This window comes from Aquarana catesbeiana, linkage group LG05 (genome assembly GCF_042186555.1).
Source record: "Aquarana catesbeiana isolate 2022-GZ linkage group LG05, ASM4218655v1, whole genome shotgun sequence".
NCBI classification, from domain to species: Eukaryota; Metazoa; Chordata; class Amphibia; order Anura; family Ranidae; genus Aquarana; species Aquarana catesbeiana.
Genome location: NC_133328.1, coordinates 315,878,206 through 315,884,404, shown reverse-complemented (window position 1 = coordinate 315,884,404; position 6,199 = coordinate 315,878,206). Strand labels below are relative to the sequence as shown.

The following is a 6,199-nucleotide window of genomic DNA, read 5'->3' as shown; positions in this document are numbered from 1 at the left end:
ATCCCTGGCCATGTAACCAAAGGAGCAGGATCCCAGTGACATTGTTGCCTATATATGGGTCATGTTCATTCATAACCAATGACATCACCAGGAGACCCTGCCCCCTCACATGCCATATAACAGGTGCTATCCATCGCTGGACAACATGACTGACAACAGGTTTACGAGGGACATATTTTGGGGATTCTATTTTTTTTAACAAAGAACTTGTTAGTTACCCACACAAAGTCCTGTATTTCTGTCAGGCTATCCATCTGTGCAGGCTGTGGAAGTTCGTTCTGGGCTCCCTGTCATTCATCCATGTGAACTTGTATACATGGACTCTTCATGCACAGATTATTGACTCTTACTAGATAAATGTTACGATTTTGTTGAAACAAGGAGATATTTTCACTGGTTTCTGTTTTCTTTTTGTATTGTTACTATGGACACCGAATTCCACTGGTGATCACTACGGCTGCATTATCTTACCCAGTGGCTTTCCTGGGAAATGAATTTCCTTAGGAAATTGTGGCACGGTGAATAATGTTTTTTTCTACTGAAGTTCAGGTTACACACACAACATATCAGGCCTGGAGCTCTCCAATCAGGGAGCATGAGCTTTGTTGATTTCAGAGTTAATGGTCTCACTCAGCAGGCAGGATGTTGGACCCCTTAAGAGAGACCACTACTTCTACATAGAGAGCAAGGGTCCTTCACTACAGCTTCTGCCAGGAGACAGATTTCTCAACTCAGGCTGTGGCTGTTTTCAAAAGAAAACCAAGACTTTGCATGCCTTTTGTTTTGATGCACTTGGATATTAGCTGGTTTAAACTGAAAATTAAATTGGGCTTTAAAATTTGGAAACCCCAAATCATTATATAGCATAGCGGGGGGGGGGGGTTGGCAACCCATCGATCATGATCTACCCATTGATCACAGCCAGGTGATGGGTAGATCATGTTTCCTGCCAACACCTGATCTAAACTCCTCCTCCCACATACGCAGAGAAGCACAGGGAAGGAACATACCTAGCCTGCGGTGCTGATCCACACCCCTTTCTCTAAAGTCCTTCCCAGGCACTTGTGTGTGATATCACAGGGGGTGGATTAGTGAATTAGGAATGGATTAGGGGATCCACATAACAGAAGAGCAAGTAGTAGTATGTAGCCTGCGCTTCCCTGTTCTACATGTCAAGGAAGTTTCTGCCCCGCTTTGACCACTGTACACACAAATCTCTACTCTGAGCTGAGCTCATCCACTGTTCTACTGCCTACTGACTGTCTACAGCCCTACCGACACCTTCCACTGCTCTACTAACACCATCCACTGCCCTACTATTACCTTCGACTGCCCTACTGACACCGTCCCCTGCCCTACTGACACCGTCCCCTGCCCTACTGACACCGTCCCCTGCCCTACTGACACCGTCCACTGCCCTACTGACACTGTCCACTGCCCTACTGACATTGTCCACTGCCCTAATGACTCTGTCCACTGCCCTACTTACCATCCACTGGCTTACTGACTGTCCACTGGCTTACTGACACCACTGACTGTCCACAGCTCTACTGACACTGTCCACTGCTTTACTGACATTGTCCACTGCCAGACTGAGACACTGTCCTCTGCACTGCTGACCCCTATAATCTGCCCTACAAAGTGCAAACCTTTGCACACTGCCTTACATACTACTGACCTCTGTACTCTGCCCTATATCCTGCTGCCAGTCCAGAATTAAGGCCAGCCAGGCCAGGAACTAGTTAAGCAAATGAGCCTGCAGTAGCACATTTCTTATCGTACATGACGGGACACAGAGCCATAGTAGTTACTATGTGAGTTATAGGCCAACTTCAGGTGATGGACACTGGCACACCTTAAGACAGGAAGTCCACTCCCTATATAACCCCTCACCCTACTGGGAGTACCTCAGATTTTTCGCCAGTGTCGAAGGTGTTGGTCACGAGTGAAGATGTGCTGTGCTGAGCTTCACTGGAGCAATCCTTGCTGGGGCTAGCTATGCAGCCGGATCCATTCAAAGTGTCTTTTTGGGCCAAATTGAATGGTACCTGAGCCTCGTGTCCAAAGAAACAAGGTTTTGCCTGTAACGCTTTTCTTTTTTGAGAGCTGGACCCCGGGATCCAGTACTTTGGTATTTTAAGCTATAAAGTTTTACTGGCGGGGTGCTATGACAGGTCCAGGATTGTGGGTTCCTCCGAGGGTTCCCGGTTCCTGAAGGTTTGTTAATGGAACCCACCGTGACGGGTGAAGATTGGGTCTGTTGGTTTTACTATAGAAAACCCTGCGGCGGGAAAGGTAAGCGGAGTTTTTCTTAGGAATTTTAAAATTTTCTTATGAAATGTCTCCTTTAAAGAAGTAAATGTTGTCATGCATAAGTGTCACCACTGGGGACTGTATAGAGCACGTACCTTCTCATGCTTTCCTCAGAGATAACGCTGTGTCACAGAAGCAGCAGGCTTTTTTCCTCCGGCTAGCAGGCAGACCTCCGGTAAGTTTGGGAGGTTTTGCTTCCACCAGACACCCTCCACCTGGGCTGAGCTCTCCCCCTCTTCACGAGGCTGAGCATTAGGGGAGAGCTAAAAAACGATCGGCAATGCCATTTTCTTTCACCGCCCCTACACGGCGGTGGCTTTCAGGTCTCCTCCACGCCATTCCTCCCTCACACACAAGCCGAGGCCCGCGCTCGCAGGGGAAAACTTTTTTTGAAAGAGAAAGGATGGGGGGGTGCGATGCGATGGAGGGGGCGGGGCTTAGTGCGGCGTTGGCGTCCTCGAACGCCGGCGCGGGAGTGTGTTGTAAAAACTCCATTTGTGCTGGCTGCAAGTTGTCGGAGGGACACAAGAGCTAAGAGGGGCATGAAAGAGGTTTGGTGACACAGGTTTTTCCTATTTGACACATTTACTATATCAGGCTGAGCATTAAAAGCAGCGGCAGTGGCTGAACTATTGCTCAAGCAGTGGATGCAATTTCTTCTAATAGTACCTCTGCTTTTGTGCATTGGGCTAAGGTCAGAAGGGGGGTAGAAACACCCCCAAAAAAGGGCTAAAAGGGTCTCCCTCAAGCTCTGGAAAGCCTACTCATCTCTACAATGGCATCCTCCCCTAAGAGGAAGTGGCTGGTCAGAGTGAGCATCGGGGCCATGAAATATTTGCAACTGTTTTCAACACTGCAGCCCATGTTTATGTTACTAAAAATGTATTTTTTCCTCAGCCATGATAGGATTGAAAAAAAAAAAAAAAAGGTTAGCGGCTTTAATCGCATCCCAGTGTGGGACAAAGTGCGACAGGTTCTCTTCCATTACCCGGACCCTCAAACTGAGGAACTAGGGGCAGGAGAAGATGAATTCACTCAGGGAACCATGGTGAGGCTAATGACTCCTCTTCTGAGGTGTCAAATGCGGGAGGATTAGCTTTTACAATCTGTAAGATTGATGGTGCAATTTCTTGCTGAATGGTTCGCTCCACATTAATGTACTTAACTGAGTGTTTGGATTCGATAAAGCCTCCTTAACCACTTCCCGCCCGCCCTATAGCGGATTGACGTCCGGGAAGTGGTTCTGTTATCCTGACTGGACGTCATATGATGTCCAGCAGGATAACATGCTGCCGCGCGCCCCGGGGGCGCGCATCGCGGCGATCGGTGGAGCGGTGTGTCAGCCTGACACACCGCTACACTGATCTTGGTAAAGAGTCTCCGGCGGAGGCTCTTTACCACGTGATCAGCCGTGTCCAATCACGGCTGATCACGCTGTCAATGGGAAGAGCCGTTGATCGGCTCTTCCTCACTCGCGTCTGACAGACGCGAGTAGAGGAGAGCCGATCGTTGGCTCTCCTGGCAGGGGGGGTCTGCGCTGATTGTTTATCAGCGCAGCCCCCCCTCAGATCACCACACTGGACCACCAGGGATCGCCACTAGGACCACCAGGGAATGGGCAACATGTGGATGGCCAGGTATGTACCCCATGGCCATCCACATGTGCCCAATGTGCCCAATCTGTGCCAATCAGTGCCCACAAATGGGCACTGATTGGCACCATTATGTCCAAGATTTGCCCAGCTTTGGCTCCCTTCACAAGTCTCCAGGTCACTATCCCAAGGTGGGGTCTCCTCAGACGTCTGAGACCTCCCCTGGCTCCTCCCCCTTCACTCTACCTGGCTGGTCGATAGTGACCTGGAGACTTGTGAAGGGAACCGGAGCGTACACGGAACATGGAGCATAGAGTCCAAATCTGACATTGAGAGAGCGAGTGCAAGATGTGGAAGCTGTGCTGATATCCCCCTTCCCACTGTATGCTGAGGATACCTGACAAGATATACTATTCAGACCGGTTGGTCAATAAGCCTTTTTGACTTGTAGGACGTATGTCTTTTCAAGTCATTAAGTTCCGGTAAGCCTCTTGATATTTCCGGTGATGGCCCTGACACCAATCTAGACCCTCTGTTCACCTGTGGTTCCTTCACTGTCTACCTATCTGCCAGATTTGATGAATTTTATCTACGTGTGAACTTGGGAGTTATATTTCTACCACCTCAGCGTGCAACCCCCATAGACTTTTGGTGGTGGTTTTTTTCTTTCACAATTTTTTCTACAAAATTATATTGTGGACTTTTTTCTTTGTGTAAATTAGGTGGCTGATTTGCCGAACCTTTACGGTTTTTCAAATTTAAGTTATTGCTTATAATTGCTAATTAAGTTTACTATTTAATGTTTCACCTTAACTGTTTCGCTGATTAACACAGTGTTACTTTACTATGCATCTCACATTTTTGGTCATACAAGGTGTGATAAGGTTCTACTTACTGTCTGTATACACTTATGGATTTTTTTGATTAATATGTCTGTACAATATATAGCGCTACACTTTTATTTTTGCTGTTATCCCCTACCTTGAGTCTATAGGTGTGTTAGCTGCTATTTTAGTGTTTTTTCTGATTTTAGCGCAGCGCTGTACTTATCTCCCTATTGTTACTATTAACCACTCTTTTTTCGCATGGAGTCAATCCAATCAGTTATCTCCATCCTACAAGGAGGAGAACTTCTTTGTCAACCGACATCAAAGATGCATACCTCCATGTGCCTTTTCCCTCGCTCACTAGTAATGTCTACTTTTCAAGGTGGAAAATCTTCATTTTCAGTGTGTAGCTCTGCTTTTCAGTCTAGCTACTGTACCTTGAGTGTTTACAAAGATTCTGGCCCCTCTTCTAGATTAAGGGCCCAAGGTATAACGATTATGGTTTACCTAGACAATGTTTTTGATAGACAAGTCGGTGGCCCACTTAGACCAAAGTATGGTCACCACATTCAACTACCTGGAATATCTAGGTCGGATTCTCAACCTAGAAGAAATCTTCTTTAAAACCGTGAAGAAGGCTAAAATACTTGGGTCTGATCATAGATACACCCAGAAAAGGGTATTCTTTCCCCAGGCAAAGATGAGCGCCATAAAGGAACTGATTCAGCTGGTCAAAGCAAGATGAATTCTTCTATTCAGCTTTGCATGAGGTTGTTGGGAAAGATAGTGGCTTCATTCAAGGCCGTTCCTTATGCTCAGTTTCATTCGAGACTGCTGCAAAACAGTATCCTATCAGCTTGGAACAAAGGGTTCAAGCTCTAGATTCCCAATGTGTCTGACTCTAAAGCCTACGGCCACATCACCCTGAAGGCGCCCGATCTCGTCGGATCTTGAAGGCTAAGCAGGGTCATGCCTGGTTAGTGCCTGGATGGGAGACCGCCTGGAAATACCAGGTGCTGTAGGCTGGGTGCGCCAGAGCCTCAGTTTATGGTTAATAACCAAAAATCTGCAAAGGGGAAAATCCTTCCTTCAGTTACCTGGGAAGTGGTAACAACATATGCCAACCTTTTTTGGGTTGGGGAGCAGTCCTGGAAGAGGCAACTGTCCAAGAGAAGTGGCCCAGATCAGAAATGGCTTTGCCCATTAACATTCTAGAAATTCAGGCAGAGCACTTGGTCCTGAGGGCCTGAACGTTCAGTTTACGGAATTGTCCTGCCAGGATTCAATCCGACAATGCCACAGCAATGGCCTATATTAATCACCAAGGGGGCACAAGAAGTTGTGCGGCCCAGAGAAAGGTGAATCGTATTCTATCTTGGGCAGAAAACAATGTACTTTGCCTATCGGCAGTCTTCATTCTGGGAATAGAAAATTGGCAGGCGGACTACTTGAGTCGCCAGCAGTTGT

General features: G+C 47.3%; 1 pseudogene; it reads left to right on the top strand.

The window, feature by feature from the left end:
* The first annotated feature begins 5,638 nt into the window (after positions 1-5,638).
* On the top strand, positions 5,639-5,757 carry LOC141146349 (5S ribosomal RNA; annotated as a pseudogene).
* The last annotated feature ends 442 nt before the right edge of the window (positions 5,758-6,199 follow it).